Here is a 20,000-nt window from a genome sequence, read left to right on the forward strand (position 1 = left end):
AGGGGAGTCACACGCTGGCGGTTTGAATACGCGGAAGATCACTGAGGGATCCACAGTATATGGACTCTCCGTGCGCCATCAGTCCGCACTCCGGACTCTGAATCCTGCCATCCGAGTTAAGATCTCGGCGGAACCTGAGGCGCAGTTCCTTCTTAAAACGTAATCTGGTGAGCATTTCTAGAATCGTACTTGTATAGATGCAGCCTTTAATGTGTTGCTAGGTTAAAATTGATGACTTCTTGTATTTCAGTAGGCAACTGCCCTCTTGATTTCGGATTTAATTTCTTTATTACAGGGGCGCTTTTATGAAGACAGAGTCATGTTCAGGTACTTTGCTTGATGGAGGAAGCTCATTTCGGACTCTGTGATCTGCTCACCTGGAAAGGTCTGCTATACTACTACAAGAGAGAAGTAGAGTCTGGAAGAAGGGACAATTTTATGATGCTTTGGAAGATAATGTTTTTTTTTCTTATACTGAAAATGAAAGGTAGTTGTTTCTATATGGACTCAGTCTTTGGAATTTGTATATATATATTTCAGTGATCCCTCAGCCATTCCTTCTGTATTGTAATTCAATTTCTCTTTTAAAATTCCTTCCCCACTTCTAGGACCTGCAGTTGCTGAACTCCACAATGGCTTCTATTGGAAAGTCTGTGACTGAGACCAAGTAAGTGTTCACTTTTTTATGAAACCATTATTTATTTAGGAGCAATGAGCAATTCTTATATAAATGCAATAAAATCATTATGCTCAAACTATGAGAGAGAAAATTAAGGATAATTTAAGAAATCAGTCTTAGCTTGTTTCTATACACAGATGGTATTATTTATTTTCAAAGGAAACCCGCGAGGATTCCCCTGGTGTGCAAGATGTGCCTGAATACTCTTGATCAGCTTCCTGCTCACTTGAAGAGGGCGTGTATGAAGCACGCCACGGCAGAAAAGATCAGGATGGCCTCTCAACAGGCGAGGGAGGACATGATGAATCACCTGAAGAACGGGGTCATCGTGGATTACCACAGAATAGAGATCGTGTCTGGTGAGGCAAACAGGATAGTGGTTGTAAGACTGCTAGAGTCCTTGGGCCTTTTTGTACATGGGAAGCCTGAAGACACATTGGCAAGGTGAGATATTTTTAATCTGTAAGGCTTCTGTAGTTTCTTTTTGAAATCATTGTTACAACATATTATGTAAAAGCATGTTGAAAAGAATCTACCTGCATTCCAGCGGCCCTGAGCAAGAGGCCGCTGTCCAGGAGGAAGAGATGCCAGAGGCTGCTCTAGAAACTGAAACAGAAGCGGATAAGGAAGGGGAAGATGTGAGCTCTGAAGAACTCTATCAGCAGTAAGACTTTTTATTTTTCAGATGTATCTATTTTTTACTAAAATTCTAATTTGTCTTATAGGTATAAAATGTTTAAACCGGTGTTTTATATCCTTACAGGCCCTGAGTAGTTAAAAAGTATCAGCAGGCCGGAAGAGAGTGGCCCAAGCTGGACTCTATAGAAAGCACTCCCTGGATGCTCCTCTCCTGATTGGATTCAAACAGTACCTTACCAAGGATCTGGGAGTGGCAAATTATTCTCAGGAGGTATTTATTTTTTAAAGGCATTTAAAATTAAGCAATGGTATCTTCATTGTAAATGTTTTTATTTCTTAGCTTAAAATTCACCCATGTGAAATGATGTCAGCCATAAACATCATGACTCTATATTTCCTACCTGAATCTATTCTACTTAAATTATTACATTATACACAATTTGAGTTCATTTTAAAAAGTAAAAGGTAATGAAAGGAATGCATTTTCATAAGAAAGATAATACCGATATGCATGTGATAATCTTCCTTATATCATGTAGTGCATCATTTGGACACTTTGTGGGCTTCAAATACAAAGAAAATCATGTTCTATGGTACAAGATAAATACAAAACTTAAGCTTTTATTTTAATTAGATTTCTTTATAAAGCATAAGCAATCATTTATTACATCGCTTCTTGAATTAAATCTTTTGACAAGAGGTAAGACTTCTGTTACATTTAAACCCATGTTTAGCTGTGTTTTTTAGATTTAACTGAACCAATTTCTGTGTGTGATAATGTCCTTGAATTCTGACAACATCACACTAAATTACATGATATAAAACAGCTAATGTTTCTAGAGATAAAGTTTCTGAGATGCTTCTAATTACTTTTTATTACCAGGGACAGTTTAATTCACCTTGTACAGTACTGTAAGACCAAGATGCTTTTTTTAAAAGTTATTTAACATTTTATAGAACTTTGTCTACTATGGCAACATGATGTGCTTGGTGAAACTTGGAAAAATACTGCTTGGCCACTTATCTTAAGATAAAGATAGGATAAAGGTTTATCTTTTGCACCTACCTGACCCCCAGGGAAGGCCAATGCTTTCTAAGTTGATGGTTCCCTACAGTAGACTGTACTTTAATTTCAAAGGTAATGTATATTGACCCAAATCAGTTTTGGAATCCAATCTACTGACGAGATGGAGCACATCCTTTTTTCAGGATTTTAGCATCATATGTTTGGTATATTTAGTCCCTTATGCTGAAAGAAATGATCATAGAACATTTGGACACTTTGTGGGCTTGAAATACAAAGCAAATCATGTTCTATGGTACAAGATAAATACAAAACTTAAGCTTTTATTTTAATTAGATTTGTTTATAAAGCATAAGCAATCATTTATTACATTAATATATGTAAAAATAACATTTTAGCATCATACGTTTAGTATATTTAGTCCCTAATGCTGAAAGAAATGATCATAGAACATGACATCTAACCTTACCTGCGGTGTTTTTAATCCCTATTGCTCAATGCACGGTGAAAGCATTCCATACATGTGTCTGACAATGAGGAATGGGCCCCTGAGACAGTCATTTGCCTGTTTCACAAATGATCGTATTTTACTAGAGATTCTGTTTGGGATTCAGATGTGCATTCGGACAGCAATCCCTTTCAAGAAATGATATGTTCTGGATGAGGTCAAAGGTGCTGGAACACTGTATCTAGGATGTGTTTGCAGAGACTGTGTGTCTCCTGCTTCAACGCAGTGATAAACAGATGTGCTCCTTTAATTTATTGGTACATGCCCAGGGCAGTAAGCAGTCTGAGGATTTATTTCCAGATGGCATAGAGCAGTGAAGCAGTGAAGTAGTGCAAAACACTGGATCATTATATTATTAGAATCTATTCTACTTAAATTATTACATTATACTCAATTTGAGTTCATTTTAAAAAGTAAAAGGTAATGAAAGGAATGCATTTTCATAAGAAAGATAATACCGATATGCATGTGATAATCTTCCTTATATCATGTAGTGCGTCATTTGGACACTTTGTGGGCTTGAAATACAAAGAAAATCATGTTCTATGGTACAAGATAAATACAAAACTTAAGCTTTTATTTTAATTAGATTTGTTTATAAAGCATAAGCAATCATTTATTACATTAATATATGTGAAAATAACATTTTAGCATCATATGTTTAGTATATTTAGTCCCTAATGCCGAAAGAAATGATCATTTGTTTAACATGCACGGGTCGGTCTCAAAGGATGCAGTACTCCTGAAGGGTCTCAAACCCTCCATTTCGGATGCCTAGCTGTATCCCTCAGATGTGGCACCTCAGAATGACTTCTAACCTTACCTTTGGTGTATTCAGTCCCTATTGCTCAATGCACGGTGTACATACTGCATACATGTGTCTTGAGAATGAGGAATGGGCCCCTGAGATAATCATTTGCCTGTTTTACAAACAGGGACCTGGACCGTACAGGGCTCAAACCCGCAACCTTGGCGTTATTAGCACCACGCTCTAACCAACTGAGCTAACCGGCCTCAAGACAGTGCTCCTCTCTATGCTGCAAAAAATTAAACTCAGGGAATTTCTTTTGTCCTCCTTTGAATAGAAAGCCGTGTAATTCAGTGTACGGGCTTTCTCGTGCAGTTTCATGGTTCTTGTAACCCAAATCCTACACTGGCCTGAAGTGCCCCCCCATTTCACAGCATTTTTCAGCTGATTTAAAATGTACCTAAAGGAGAAGCATTATTGAAGACCATCAATTACCAAGAGCATTTGTCAAAGGTTTTGGTGGTCATTTTAAATGACCACAGAGCACTGAGACCTCGGTTTTACATCTCATCCAAAAGACAGCGCCCTTTTACAACACAGCGTCTCCGTCACTATGCTGGGGCATTGGGACCCGCACAGACCTCAGGGTGAGCGCCCCCCTCACCCTGAAGACGGAACGGTTTAAAGACGGTTTTCAGGTGGCCGAGTGGTTAAGGCGATGGACTGCTGATCCATTGTGCTCTGTACGCATTGGTTCGAATCCCTTTCTCGTCGCTCTCCATGTCTGACACGTTTGACGTTGGCCATCCTGTCGTTTGCTCTGGTTGTAGAGCCGTACATTTTCTAGCGGTGGCTGAACATGGTATAGTAGGCTAACGTTGGTATCGAGCAGTGACAGTATTTACGTGCCGCTGCTGCCAAGTGGCTCTGGGTTGAGACCGCGTTTTCACTTACTTGCAACGCAAACGGAGAAAGCGATTTTTGACAGTCTCTCGAGAGACTGCGCTAGGTGTTTAGGGATAGACTTTGTCAGTTCCCCCTGGGATGATGGCCTCTCAAATAGTTTGTGATTCCCCTAGACGTTTATACAGTAGAAGCCTGCTTCGTGGCTTAAATCCAAGCTAAGGAAACGAGTTAGAGGTCTGATGCAGAACTGCGAATTCGATGAACGGGAACACTACAGTACATTGCACTGTATGTGTGAGGAAAGCTGCCCCCTTCTGTCCCTTGTCGACCGAACAGAGGACTGTAAAGGATACCGCCAAGAAACTTTAGGATGCTGGTTGGAATCCAGCTCCAACGAAGCCCCTTTGGGTGTTATGTCATCAAAAAGTAAGAACAGCGAATCTCCCGTTGATCAAAAGCGCAACAGAACTGTTTTCCGTGGAGCAGGTTTCAGACCCGTAGACCTGTTTTATTTGTAGGGCAGGGCGCATTCCCAAACGCGAATCTCCTGTTTTAGAAATGCTTTGGGCGGCGTGAAGTGAAAATAAGAAATGGGCTCCAGGTGCACATGGAAGCAATCAAGTGTTTCATCCGAGCTGTTTCAAAGACTGCCCAAGAGCTTTCCTTTCACAGAGGCGCAACGATTAATGATGGGGGTGCACCCTTCAATGCGCCTAACGACTCTAGGGAGTGATTGAGACGATTCGTAGCGTGTGCTCATTTCCCTCTATTCCCCGTGTTGCAGTGGTAGGATGACGTAAATTACTGCTTCGACACGTAATGGCATTATAATCAAGTGCAGGAGCTGAGGGCTTTTGTTTTGTTTCGTTTTCCATGGCGTTCGTAAGCGCGCAAATCAAAGGAAATTCCTGCGTCTAATAGGAATGTAAATGCTTTTGAAAGTGCAGTGTGGTGCAGCTTGTAAAATCCTTGTCCACATTTGTGGTTTGTTGATGTTTTTTCTGTCTGCCAAAGTTGCATTTTGACATCCGGACGGGGAGACTTTAGCATTTGAACGTGAAGCCAGCCTTAAACCCTCTGAGGCGTGTCTGTCTGCCGGCACGTATTTTGTGAAAGGTATTTATTTTTTTTAACGGAGAGCGACTTTGAAAAAGTTTCCGCAGCCACCTCGCACTCCGTGTTAGATTATAGGAGGAATGCGGCGGCGGCGAGCTCGCTGTAGTCGTGGCCGAGTGGTTAAGGCGATGGACTCGAAATCCGTTGGGGACTCCCTGCGCAGGTTCGAATCCTGCCGACTACGGCGTCTGCCGCACGTCGCCTTGTGCCTGCGCGGCAAAGGCGAAGTGTCGCTTCTCCTTTCCTGGTACTATAGAAATGCTAAATCGCTTGGCCCCGCTGCCATGGAAATCAATTCTTCAGATAACCACACATTTTGCGTTCGCACCTCTGGTGCTCTACTTATGCCTTTGAAAACCTAATGAATAAAGCTGAAAGAACCGACATGATATGTAGGTGCTCGTAAAGCACGCAGTAAAGAACTGTTAACAGCAAGGGTTTCAGTGGGTTAACTGAGGAGAAGGCGTGTTCGCTAATTGTTGACTTTTTATTTGGTGTTAGAAACACTCTTACTGTGCATGACGTGCAACAAATGTAGCCACAGAAATTGCATCACGCTTTCATGACGTTAGGATTTGTTTGTGCAACATCCGAGAAGAGTACTTGTGGCTTGAATGTGAACTGTACGTGCCCGCCCCCTTTCCTCTGTAGTGCATGAGTTCCTCCCGGCATGCCCTTCGTCATTGTTCTGTAATCTTGTATTTAAAGGGTTGTATTTCTGCTGCTGAAAATAAGCAACGGTTTTCTCACAACGCCCTTTGTTCCCGACGGAGCCCTTGTCTGTCATGAAATTCTTCAAAACCTCAAGCTAGAAGAAGAAGACGACAAATATGAAGCGTTACAGCAACGACATGCCATGAGACGATCGATAACGATTTCCATAGGATCCCCGCGGTTGCCTGGCAACCGTCAGCTTTGCGCAGTGGCAGTATCGTAGCCTGTGAGGTTTAGCCGAGGCGCGATTATTGCTAGTTGAAAACTTTTCCCAATACCCCGCTTCCACCGGTTTGCAATACAATCGGCGAAAGCAATTTTTGACAGTCTCGTCAGAGACTGAGCAAGGTGTTTAAAGACAGATTTTGTCATGGTGACATCATGGTAGAAAGAAAGAGCTTGTTACGTCTCAACAGAAACGCTCTTTAGCTCTTTCAGCGTTATGCAGAGAACAGCGTCTGTCGAGATCACTTTTGAGTCAGCGCGAAACGCCGTGTGCTGTCAGTTTGGTTTCGTATTGCTCGTAGCGGCGCCCGGCTTTTGTCTGTCAAACGTTAGGTTGCGCTTCTTCATGCTGCATCGTCGGCATGAGTGGAGCTTTTTAAACGTCTGTACTTACTGCGCCCCCTAAGAAATCGTTTGTCCCCGTTCAAAAGAGATTGTGCGATGTCCTGCAGCGTTCGCAAAGCAAACCTTTGACAATTTGAAAAGAGTGTTTCGGCTCGGGAAACATCATGACCAGTGTCCTGCATGTTTTCTGTGTATAGCTGTATTTTAAAGCATACAGAATTCATTCGAAATCATTGATTTCTCCAATTAACAAGGGTCCCTCTTTTAACCTGCGAGAAGCATTCTTTCAATGTAACAGATTTACTCCGGGGAAAGGATTCAGAGTCCGGAGTGCGGACTGATGGCGCACAGAGGGTCCATATACTGTGGATCCCTCAGTGATCTTCCGCGTATTCAAACCGCCAGCGTGTGACTCCCCTGTCCCCGTGACCTCATTGCTCTGCTCTGTCCTCTGTGCAGCCGAGCCCGACTCACGGTTTAAGTGAAAAAAAATATGCCCTCAACGTGAGATTTACTCTGGAGCGAGGATAGATGTTACCTTTTTATCATTGAACAGGATGTATGTGATGTGGCGACTAGGTTCAATTTTGTATCCTCTTTAAAAGATTAAGGACTGGGGTGAGCGTGATTTACCACCCTTTCAGCTAAGAACCCGACTTCCGCACCGTTTAAGCTGCATAGACTCGGTCGATTAACTCGTCTCCGTTAGCAGGGTTAAGGTTAAAGAAAAAAAACATTGCTGACTTCTTTTTTTTTTGCCAGCCGCTAGCGCTGATTAGCAAGGTTTGTATTTCATGTTTTGCAAGTTGCATCCATTTTAAGAAAAACAAGTCGTTCATGACAGGAAATGAATGCTTGCATTTAATTAAGTCTAGCCGTAGGCAGTTGTCCATAATGACCAGTTCTGTTCGAGAAGACAGAACAAAAAAGGCACCGCTGGGAATCGGAGCCAGGGTCGCCTGTTTACTAGACAGGCGCCTTAAGCAACTAAGCCACGGCGTCCCGGGAGGGCTGTCCTTTTGCAGCCACTTGGACACACCACTCAGACACATCTGCATTCGGTGTGTGCTCCGCCTGCTCGCTGAGCAAGTTGCCACCTTTACATACAATAGCAACATCAACACCAAGAGAAAGGGTGACAAATGGCTTTTATCTGGAACTTTTCATGTCCAAGGAGCTCAATGTGCTTTCTGTGTACAACAGGGCCACTGAACTCCACACTGGCCACTGAACCACAGCAGTGGCTTGCTGGCTTGACATCTCCCAAGGAAAATGTTGAAATCGCATGTGGAACAGGAAAATGACCCTCGAGTATGAGGGAAAAAAAAGAAAAAGATCATCTGGAGTGCGCCAACCCATGTCTGGACAGCCCAGTGTCGTCGACGAGGTGGCCGAGTGTTTAAGGCAATGGACTGCTAATCCATTGTGCTCTTCACGCATGGGTTCGAATCCCATCCTCGTCGCGCTCCATGTCTGACACGTGTGCCTGTTCGGCGTTGGCCCTTCTGTCGTTTGCTCTGGTTCTAGAGCCGTACATTTTCTAGCGGTGGCTGAACATGGTATAGTAGGCTAACGTCGGTATCGAGCAGTAACAGTAACGGTATTTACGTGCCGCTGCTGCCAAGTAGCTCTGGTTTGAGACCGCGTTTTCACTTACTTGCAACGCAAACAGAGAAAGCGATTTTTGACAGTCTCTCGAGAGACTGCGCTAGGTGTTTAGGGATAGACTTTGTCAGGTCCCCCTGGGATGGTGGCCTCTCAAATAGTTTGTGATTCCTCTAGAAGTTTATACAGTAGAAGCCTGCTTCGTGACTTAAATCCAAGCTAAGGAAACGAGTTAGAGGTCTGATGCAGAACTGCGAATTCAATGAAGGGGAACACTACAGTACATTGCACTGTATGTGTGAGGAAAGCTGCCCCCTTCAGTCCCTTGTCGACCGAACAGAGGACTGTAAAGGATACCGCCAAGAAACTTAAGGATGCTGGTTGGAATCCAGCTCCAAAGAAGCCCCTTTGGGTGTTATGTCATCAAAAAGTAAGAACAGCGAATCTCCCTTTGATCAAAAGCGCAACAGAGCTGTTTTCCGTGGAGCAGGTTTCAGAGCCGTAGACCTGTTTTATTTGTAGGGCAGGGCGCATTCCCAAACGCGAATCTCCTGTTTTAGAAATGCTTTGGGCGGCGTGAAGTGAAAATAAGAAGTGGGCTCCAGATGCACATGGAAGCAATCAAGTGTTTCATCCGAGCTGTTTCAAAGACTGCCCAAGAGCTTTCCTTTCACAGAGGCGCAACGATTAATGATGGGGGTGCACCCTTCAATGCGCCTTACGACTCTAGGGAGTGATTGAGACGATTCGTAGCGTGTGCTCATTTCTCTCTATTCCCCGTGTTGCAGTGGTAGGATGACGTAAATTACTGCTTCGACACGTAACGGCATTATAATCAAGTGCAGGAGCTGAGCCACGGCGCCCCAGGAGTGTTGTCCTTTTGCAGCCACTTAGACACACCTTTAGAAAAACATTTTGTTAACAGGCATTCTGCCTCAGCCTAAACACCTATAGCTTGCAAAGCGCATGCTATTAGACAGGCACCTCTGCAAGACCTTAAGAGTCTCTTAAACTAGTGATAGTAAGGTGTTCCCAATGGGCGATGTTCGGCTTTCAAATCATCTCTCCGTGGAAGCGCCGAGATGCAGCTGTTTAAGGCTTAGAAGCAGCTGACTGTTTCACTACCTAGCTGATCACTGTCAGTCAGGGAGCTTAGAGGTGAAAAGCCTGTCTGAGAGACAATTCGCCGTCGATCAGTTCAATATGTTCCGTACCAGCTCGGCGCACCCGAGATCATCTTGGTAGCCGTGTAGCTCAGATGAGTGAGAGCGTGTGTGTGTACCACCGTGATTGGATGCCGGCCCTTCTCAGGTCACAGTAAACCTTCTGCTCAAAAAAAGTGAGGTAAAACCTCACTCTGCACAGTAAAACCTCAAAAAAAGTGAGGTTTTATTTAATCTCTGACCAAGGGAAACGTTTCATTTTTTCAAAGAAATGTTTGTTAAATAATGAAGTCATAGTTCTATGGGATTCAATCATAGACCGTGTGACATGGAAGTCAGGAACCTAACCCACAGCACCACCAGCACAGTCACATGCTGAGTGCTGAAAAAGCACTACAGAAACATTATCGACAGACAATGTACAGTGTGTACTATTCTTGTGTTGCGGTACATGAATATAATTATATCGTTATTAATTTCTAATTTATAACTTTACTTTATAAATTTATTAACGTTATTAATTAATTTCACGACGCACAGACAGGGCGCGGGGAGCCGCCGCCTGCAAACACAGCTCCAGGCAGGACTCCACTCCGCAGGAGGCGCAGAGCAGAGGAGATGGGCAGAGACCTGAGCTGCTGTTGCTGCAGACGCTGTCTTTTCTGCACTCGGGGTAGGAGTGAATGTTGAGTTGCCCTTAGAAATGAAGCAGAGCACTTCAACGGCACGGGTGTGTGTGTGTGCGTGCACCTGGTGAGTCTGGGAGACAGATCGAACCTGGGCTAAAAGAGAGGGGGCTTAGCCCTCTTCCATTTGCTACTTCAAAGTTGTACAACCCATTTGTATCTGCTAGGCGGCGCAGTCGTCGTGCACAAAGAACGCTTTGAAAAGCGTCAAAGGCAAGTCATTCCGAGTTGGTCGTTTGTGTTTTCCGTTCAGACGCGAAATGCTGAAATGATCTCTCGGCTCCTCGGTTGTCATTTCTGCTCCGTAAAGGAATCACAGCACGCGTCGCCTTCCAGCACGCTGGGTCGGGACACGATGCCGGGGGTCGGAACGTGCGATGTCTTCCTCGTTAGTATAGTGGCAAATATCCCCGCCTGTCATGCAGGAGACCGGGGTTCGATTTCTCCGACGAGGAGTAGCTTTTCTTTTACCTCCTTAGAGAAAGAACTGCCTTTCACTTCTCTATTTTCTAACACAGCGTCGTGCACCTTTTCATTGCTCTCGCTTTCAGAGCCTCCGCACGGCACACGACTCGACATCAGGAAGCACATTGAAGTGAAAGCAGGGAGCGCTGCGACATGCACTGTGCAGATCCCGCCACACTAAGAGGTGAGTGGGTCTGTTCGATGCACAAAGAACGCTTTGATAAGCGTCAAAGGAAGTCATTCCGAGTTGGTCGTTTGTGTTTTCCGTTCAGACGCGAAATGCTGAAATGATCTCTCGGCTCCTCGGTTGTCATTTCTGCTCCGTAAAGGAATCACAGCACGAGTCGGCTTCCAGCACGGTGGGTCGGGCCACGATGCCGGGGGTCGGAGAGAGCGATGTCTTCCTCGTTAGTATAGGACCTGTCACGCGGACCTGTCACCTGTCTCCACCTGTCACGCGCGAGACCGGGGTACATCAGGACGTGCATTGAAGTGAAAGAAGGATGCGCTGCGACATGCACTGTGCAGATCCCGCCACACTAAGAGGTGAGTGGGTCTGTTCGATCACAGCGCTAGGTGAATCCCCAATCCCCTTTTGTGCGTGGCGACAAAAGAAGTCTGTTTCCACCCGGGGACTTTTCGCGTGTGAGGCGAACGTGATAACCACTACACTACGGAAACTGTGGTAAGATGTGCTCAGCGGCCCAGCGCTGAGCTTCGCCAATGCAATTCAGCTGCTTCCAGTGCCTTTATTGGAGTGCGCTGATAGACCGTGCTCTCTCTCCAGAGACCAGCACGCCTGTCATGGACGGAGCAGGAAAGGCGGCGTCACATTCTACAGCCCTCTCCACGCAATCGACGAAATCGGGCTACTGAAGTGGAGAAAATCGCCTCTCCAGAAAGTGCAAATATCATCTTGGAGAGTATAAATCCTATTGCCGAAGGTCAGCCCTGTCTACCAGAGTGACCCTCCCACCTCCTGCAGCGATGGTCAGCTCGTCTCACACGCGAGAAGTTTCGGCTGGAAACAAGCGCCCCCTCTTCTCGCACGTTTTGCACGTTGAGTAGTTTTAATGCGGCTCCTTCGTACACAGTGCTGATCTTTTGGAAAGCAGGAGGCAAAATTGACACGTTCCCATACCGGGAGTCGAACCCGGGCCGCCTGGGTGAAAACCAGGAATCCTAACCGCTAGACCATATGGGAGTGCACAACCCTGTTGTTCCGGGCATCATGCAAGCAAACTACATAAATATGAGAAAACACGCAAGAGAGTTGTCACTCAGAGTGTCGAAGGGTCGATGTATACTGGGGCTCAGTTGAAATGCAACGTCAGGACTTTCCCGAATTATGTCACACGAAGAGAGCACAGCCTTTTCCGCCCTGCCATGTGTGTATCGGTAACTCGCCGTGATCGTATAGTGGTCAGTACTTTGCGTTGTGGCCGCAACAACCCCGGTTCGAATCCGGGTCACGGCAGAATAGGGGCGTCTGCTTTTACTACTTGCACGAATGAAGGCAAAAAAAAGCCAATTGATGTGAACGAACGGCGCTTTACAGAGGAGTACTGCCTGACTGGATCGTTGATGAACGACAGGGACCACTCCGACCTCTTCTCGGGTTTCTTCAATGACTTACTAAGGATCTTCTTCACATTCGCCCATGCAGGGGAAGCCAGTTACACCAAAGCAAACGCAGGAAAGTGCAATTCAAGCAGAGACCAGGAGGGACTTGTTTACACCGAGAGTGGTCGGAGAATGGAACAATGCGTCCAGCCCTGTTGCTGGAGCCGATTCTTGATGAGATCTTGGGCTCACTAAGAAGCCCCCGCTGGATGCTAATCTTTCTGTTGTTCTTGCAGGTCCTGCGCTGCTTTTGAGCCGACAGAGCTCGTCCTGATCTGTCGGCACAGCCCAATTGCAAATGATCGGCTCCGCATACAGAAGGAACGTGCGTTTGGTACAAGAGTGCATGAAGGCACCGGAAATACATTGGGAACAAATGACTGGTGGTTCAAGACCTCTGTGAAGTGCAGGAGCGTGCAAGAAGGGGCTGTTTTCACCCGGTCTCGAACCTGGGACCTTTCACATGTTAGGCAAACGTGATAACCACTACACTACGGAAACCTGTAGGGTTTGTTGCTGGTGTATCGCTTGCGTTTCGGGCTGAGAAAGGGACGCGTCATTTTAGGCAGGGGGCGCTGGAGAGAGGAACAAAGGGAGCGATGAAACAAAATGCCGAAACCCGGGATCGAGCCAGGGACCTTTAGAACATACTCTCACGAATCGTTAGAATATGTGCGTTTGATCATCAATTGCATAACAACCACATTCGTTCGACTTGAGCCCTCAAGCTCATAGTTTTCAAATCTTGAAAGCTGTCATTGAGCACATCATAGTCTGCAGTACGCCCCGTAACTTGCGTACTTCAACAGAAAGAAGAGCAGACAGCTCCATAAATATGCGAGGCGCAGAGAGTGCAAGGCGAGCCGCACACGTTTCGGTGGCTGAGAGAGGGCAGTTTTTGCTTCTGCATTTCCCAAGTAAGGACGCCTGACAACAAGCGATCGCGGTGCTCATTTACGACATAGTGGTGATGAGTTTTCAGTACGTGTTCTTTTGAACGAGCAATGAGGTTGCTGCCTTGGACAGCTGACTGCACGCTCTCATTGTGCCACGTGATGAGTATTCACCAGGCTCGTTCAGTCATTAGTCACATTCCATCGTTTGCCATAAGCAGATGCTGCAAGGTGATGTGGATATCAGTTCCCAGTCTTGTGGACGAGGACAAAAAGAGCACACAAGGGCTCAGCTGGGAATTGAACCCGGGACCTCCCACACCCTAAGCAAGAATCATACCCCTAAACCAATGAGCCACGGCAGCACTTTCTATTTTATTCTGTCAGCGAGCTTGAGGACGGGGGAGAGGCGTCATTCGCTCGTCCAGTCAGACCTTCATCAATAAGTCAAGAAAGCCGCAATTACAAGACTGCCTTGCAGACGAAGGGCAGTGAACTGCACCCGGTAAGAGGGGAACAAGCGGCACTAGGCGACACCGAGGCATGAGCTCCAGCGAGGGGGGTTAGCTTGCATGGTACAGCGCTCGCTTTGCATGCGTGAGGTAGCGGGATCATTTCCCACGTCCTCCAGGTGTGTGCTTAGAGCTTGATGTGCCGAAAGGTGTCCTTTAGCCTGTGGTCACACCTTGCATGGAGAGCGTCATGCAGCTGTCAATCATTTCGCAGCCACGCCCCCTCTTCATCTTCTCTCTGCCTTAAGCGTCTCCGCCACTCTCTCTTGACATTTCATGTCAGCATGTCAGAAGTCCGAGTGACGTTTTTAATGGCTGAGTGAGGGCACGATGCTGAAGCAGAGAGGCCACTTCAGCCAGAGAGACTTGTGCTAGGTGAGATCTGAAAAACGGACTCGCAACAGAAACAGACCAAAAAAGTATCGGTGAGATCAAAAGGCAAATGCAACATCCAGCAGAGGGCGTCTAAAGATTAGGGAACGGGCGACTGAAATCCATATGAGGCAAACTTTCCGGCTGTGCACCGCAGCTGGCCTCGTTGGCGTAGTTGGTAGCGTGTCAGTCTCATCATCTGAAGGTCCTGAGTTTGATCCTCACACGGGGCAGGGCTGCTTGCTCTTTTCAAACACTTGCGGCAACTGTTCGCTCATAACCACGTCTGGAATGCGTGACCTTTACACGGGGGAGAAGCAACGCCGCATCCTTTTTCTAAAGAACATTCACATTCAGAAATAAGTCAAGAAATTTGACATTACTTTTGCTGTCAGCCTGCCTATGTTGCCAAAGAAAGATTCACTCGGCGTCAACATGACAGAACAGCGATCACTTGAAAACACTGTTCCACACTCCGTAAGCAAGAACTTCAGTGTTTGCAGTCACCCGATATGCCGATAGTCAAAGGAGCACAAAACACGAAGCGTCAAAAGACAAGATGAGTTGATGGAAAGAGCGTTGAATTGATGAGCACAAAAGTTCAGCTCATACAATAGGCAACGAAGGTCCCGGCGTCATCATTGCACTTGAAAGGACTGCCTTGCAGACTAAGGGCAGTGGGAGGTTGCTGTTTTGAGATGGAGGCATTGGGATGGAGGGCTGAGATCTATTCTTCTTAAGGAATTCTTCATCGTGAAAGATCGGTCCACAGGTCATCCAAAGAACTTACAAATTTTTGGGACTCTTCCGGAAGGGAGTGAAGTGCTCAAACACATGACATGCCCCCTTGATCTCACATGCACAATTCTGCTGCAACATGCACAGCTACCGTCCACACCAGGCAGTGGGGCTTCAGCAGAATTTGCTACGCCACCTGCAATTACATATCCAGCTGCACACATATACATGGCCCCTCTGTCCTTTTCAGGATCTCAAAAAAAAGCATAGCGTGGTTTTCCTGCAACCTGATTGACTGCATCTCCCTCAGAATGTGCCCCGTTGCATTCATTGCTGAAGCAGGACGGAGGCTAACGGGCATGCCAGAACAGTTAGGCTCAGCGAAAATAGGCTCTCCAAAATATTGTGGTTGTAGTGGAAGAAATATGGTTTAAATTGTACCTTGGTATTTCAAACTCTCTCTAGAATGTTATCCATTTCTATTTTATTTTGACAGGAACTGGCTAATGACACTAGATGAAAAGAGAAGAAAGAAAACACAACGTTTCGGCCGTGGAGCCTTCTTCAGGTGTGAGGGCTCCACGGCTGAAATGTTGTGTTTTCTTTCTTCTCTTTTAAGCATGGAATAGACCTATTACTTGTTCCTTTGCAGCCTACGCATGCTGACACAGCTCCCCACCTGAACTGCTAATGATGCCTGGTAGTTTGTGGTACTTGGGTATTGTCTTATGTTTGCTCAAACTGCATATGTGTGATTGCATATTTTTGGGTATTTTCATATGTCAATATTTAATTCACTGACATTCCTGTATGCTTGGAAGAAAGGTAGATTGGATTTGGCACAGGATGCCTGCCCATATTTGTTGATCATTGTTGGGCTGGAAAAACAATGATAAAAAGTGTATGAAAAAAGCTCTCTCCAATATTTCCCTTCTCTTCGCCATGGTTACACTGCCCATTCTTTCCATCTTTTGTCCTTCTACAAAGATTCCAGGGCTCTTTTTCCACCATAATATCAGAATTTTTTTTTTCTCTTTTAAAGGCTGTAGGTGGGGTGTGATGGACTGTACCACTATCATAGAATATTTTTTCAGGACACATCGCAGTTCCATAGTAGAATTTATCAATAGTAGAATTCCATAGGACATTATTTACCAACATATTACCCAGTGTGAGACTCTGCCAGTAAACCTCAGAGCATTGAGTTCTCCACTGATAAAGATGGCTGTCTGAAGTCATGAAATCCACTGCTGGGATGCCTGAGAGACAGTAATTGAATCTTGGCTGGAATTAGGCTTTCTATTAGTGTTGATCTTTGGGAATTATGTGGTAAAAAGGGAAAACTCCTTTACTTTAGTCACTTTGAATGTTCAAATGTACAGAACCTGCAAAACTAAGCAATGAAAAAAATCCATCACCACTCTCATGATAGCATAACTCATAGTCTCTGCTGTTATGTAACTGTTAGGAATCCCTGGTGGGAAGATACACGGACCATGTGCAGACGCAGGCACGGGTGATAGATGAGGCAGGCGAACAAACCAAAACGAGAGGCAAGGTCGTAGTCAAAAGGCGAAAGGCAAGTCGTAATCCAGGAAGTTCTCCGGTAGCAGACAGTCCGAGGCGAGAGGCGAGGTGCAAAGTTGAAAAGGCAGAAGGGGAATCCAAAATCCAGAATAAACGAGGTACGGGGAAAAACGCCAGGTAGAGCTCTCAAGGAGTAGACTCAATACCGAGCAGTGGGAAGCAGGTGAAGATGGTTTAAATAGCAGTGCGCACCGCACAGTGAGTGTGCGGAGGTGGTTTAACTCGTGCGGCGGCGTTTGTTAATAATCACCCGCTGCTGGGGCTGATTAGCTTGCTTACGCTTTGGTCTTGACTGCCTGGTGGTCGTGACAGTAACAATACACACTTTCAATTTTCTTATCGCCTGTCTCCAGAGAGAATGTTGTTAGTGCTGATGACCTTGAATTAGACCTTGTTGACTCTGTAAAACAATCTTCCTCTGCTTAGATTTTCACTCAGATTGATTTTGTTCTCAGATTATTCCTGGCAGGACTGAGTTTCTTGGAAATGAAAAGTGAAAGAAAAAGTACAGAAGATCAGCCCTTGAATATACAACATTGTGCAGTGAGATTTTTAAATGTATTAGCTGCTATCCTGTGCTAGAGCCTGTCATGGTAAGCAGTGGATGACAGGATCTAGCACAGATACTAATGAAACACTGTTAATGAAAGATAAAACACTTGAGTCTTATTTTAGTTTTCCATTTCCCTTTCATTTGTGATGTACTGTACAACAGGCCACAGAACATGCACAAAAACAGATATGCACACATTCACACCAGGCAATGACAGTCTGCCCAGTCAGAATCTGAGCTGAGGTATCAGAATTCTGAATTCCCTGAATTCTGTCATGGATCATCCACAATAAGGGCAATGTTTGAACACGAGGATCCCCAGGAGAGAGCCTAGTAACATAAATCTTGGAGCAAAAGCAGATGATTATCTTCATAGTTTGTGTGGTTGAGCCAAAGTTGAGCATGAGGATATGTGAGTCACCATTCTTAGAAATGGATCCAACTTCAGACAGGCGTCAAAAGTAAGAGTATACAGTGCTGGGGCAATGACACTTCAATGATCAGAAGGATAACAAGAGTTTTAATGCATTGAAATTGATTTTCTGGTGATGCACACTGTCATGGGACTATTAATTTTTTAAGGATCACTTACTGACGTCAGACAGCTGCCAATTCTCCAGACTGGAAGGATGAACAGTTTATCCCCCTAGGTACCATATTTCCATATTTCGAAGCATTGGAATAATACATGTCATACAGCAACATAAAAACAGGAAGACAAGTATCACAGCCCCTATAATCGGTGTTAGTAACTTAAAAGAAAAACATTCCCCCTGGCCCAAACAGTGATTCTAACCAGGAGAGAAAAGCCGGTGTATCTTTTATGCCTCTCTCTTTATTCACCTTGTCTTTTAGTTCTTTCAAATGCTGAATAGCGAGCGTAAGATTTCCGTAATCATAGTCATTAGCTGGAATATATGTACAACAGGAGTCTCCTACTAAAGCATAGACTCCTCCAGATGCTGCATTTTGAAGGTCCAGCACGAACCTGTTCTGAAGTACCATTAATCTAACTCCCCTTAATTCTTGTTTGATAGCGTCTAAGCCTTCTAACGTGATATTAATAAAAGAGTACATTTCATAAAAAGTCGCATGGGTGAGGCTGTAGAATGAGGCATTAAAGCACATATATAACAAGATGCATTAAATTTCTTTAACTTTACAGTATGATTTATAAATTTATACCACAAATTACTCATATCCCCCTCATTATCAGTTTCATTCAGCCAGTTTGTATACAAAGAGGCTTCGTGTTTAGATTCTTCCTCTTTTGGGGTGGTGACAGGCTTCTACATAAAAAGGAAAAAGGCTGTGCACATCAGTCCCAAGCAGGTTATCCCCATCTGTCCTTGTGGAGACATCACTCCTGCGCTTTGCTCAGTTCGTTTGTGACCTTTTTACAGTGTGAAGCATGAATCCAGGGCACCATTTCTGTGACCTTCACAGCAGTGGCAGTGGTCAGCAGCACCTGGTACAGCCCCCTCCACCTGAGTGAACACCATTTCTTTTTCCTGAAGTCTTTCACCAGAATCCAGTCTCCTTATTCACTCATTAGTTCTTACAGCACAGGTAAATCCCTGTGGGCTGGAGCCCAGCATAATCTTAGGCTTTTTTGGTCAACATTGGTCAACAGATTGGTCAACAACTGGGTAATAACTCTTAGAAAAATCTACACATTGTTCCCCTGCCTCAGCTGTGACGTTTTGCAGAACAATTCTAGCTGAAGTTGTAAAATTTCTCTTTGTTCCGTTCCTGCAAAACATCTTATTATGAACAAACAAACCACAAAAATCATTTGCATCTAGGGGAATCACTCCCAAGGGTAACCCCCCTTAAAACTATATTGTTCTACCCATCAGGTTCTGCCACTAGATAAGAGAACCTTTCCCATGAAACCATTTTTTGACCTTCATGATCCCTTCAGGGCGTACAATTAGCACAGAAGCAGCAGCTTTAGTCCACATGTTTTTCAAACAGGATATTAACGATATGATCATAACGAATAATACCAGACCCACAAATATGTATTGAACCAGAGACCCTCTCCATGTTCCTAGCACAGACTGTAGCCATGCACCAATGCCCCAATCATCTGGATTGCAGGATTTACGAAGAAAATTATTTTCGCAGTAATTAATTTATTATATTTACTATATTTATTATACACGTGTAAATTAATTACTGCGAAAATAATTTACTTCGTACACTGTGCAGAGAGCCGTATACTCCTAGTTGCGGCACACATGATACGTACAGTAAAAAGCCTCAGGCACTGTGTTAGATGTGTTTTCGACGTTATATATGCGTTTATTAATGTCGTCGATTTTACGGTTGCAATTCGACGTTGATTATACGTCGAGGCGACGTATATACGTATAGCCGTATTTTCGCCGTGAATATACGTATATTCGACGAATCAATGCGCACTGGGTAAACTCTTGAGCAAACTCTGAACCAGCTCTAAGGAAACGAATCCGATTAGACGTTACTTTGACTCATCTTTTTACGCTCAGTGCTGGATTGCTCAAACTCCAGCTAGGGTTAGGGTTAGCATTCCCACGCTACTTAGACACTTTGTTTACGCTCAGTGCTGGATTTTGGGAACTTCAGGACGAGTGGGAATTTTCTCCTATCTGTCAATTCTGTATTGTTTTGGAGACTCTTGGCTGCCTATGTTGTACACTGCAGCGTGAAGGAAACATTTTCCAAAACTGTGTCAGCTCAAAAGTTGTAAGAAAACCTCTCCAGCTGCTTTAACTCTCTTCATTTTTGTCATTTAATGTGACACTCGATGTATAACTGGAGCCTCACATATGCAAATGGTGAGGCTCCAGTTCGACACCCAGTTTCGACACCACTTTACAGTATATGACAAAAGCATGGCAGACTGTTGCGGACC

The 20,000-nt window shown here is 44.9% G+C and overlaps 5 non-coding genes across 5 annotated transcripts; 4 read left to right on the top strand and 1 right to left on the bottom strand.

Annotated features, from left to right (window-relative positions):
• The first annotated feature begins 5,722 nt into the window (after positions 1-5,722).
• Positions 5,723-5,804, top strand: trnas-cga (transfer RNA serine (anticodon CGA)). Its single transcript has one exon. It is a non-coding gene; the product is annotated as a tRNA-Ser (tRNA).
• A 727-nt stretch (positions 5,805-6,531) lies between these two features.
• LOC148634205 (U4 spliceosomal RNA) lies at positions 6,532-6,673 on the top strand. Its single transcript, XR_015933712.1, has one exon. It is a non-coding gene; the product is annotated as a U4 spliceosomal RNA (small nuclear RNA).
• A 5,282-nt stretch (positions 6,674-11,955) lies between these two features.
• Positions 11,956-12,027, bottom strand: trnae-uuc (transfer RNA glutamic acid (anticodon UUC)). The gene has a single exon. It is a non-coding gene; the product is annotated as a tRNA-Glu (tRNA).
• Positions 12,028-12,228: 201 nt separating this feature from the next.
• On the top strand, positions 12,229-12,300 carry trnah-gug (transfer RNA histidin (anticodon GUG)). Its single transcript has one exon. It is a non-coding gene; the product is annotated as a tRNA-His (tRNA).
• A 2,083-nt stretch (positions 12,301-14,383) lies between these two features.
• trnam-cau (transfer RNA methionine (anticodon CAU)) lies at positions 14,384-14,456 on the top strand. Its single transcript has one exon. It is a non-coding gene; the product is annotated as a tRNA-Met (tRNA).
• The last annotated feature ends 5,544 nt before the right edge of the window (positions 14,457-20,000 follow it).

Source organism: Lepisosteus platostomus, unplaced genomic scaffold (genome assembly GCF_059453375.1).
Source record: "Lepisosteus platostomus isolate fLepPlt1 unplaced genomic scaffold, fLepPlt1.hap1 Scaffold_40_H1, whole genome shotgun sequence".
NCBI lineage: Eukaryota > Metazoa > Chordata > Actinopteri > Semionotiformes > Lepisosteidae > Lepisosteus > Lepisosteus platostomus.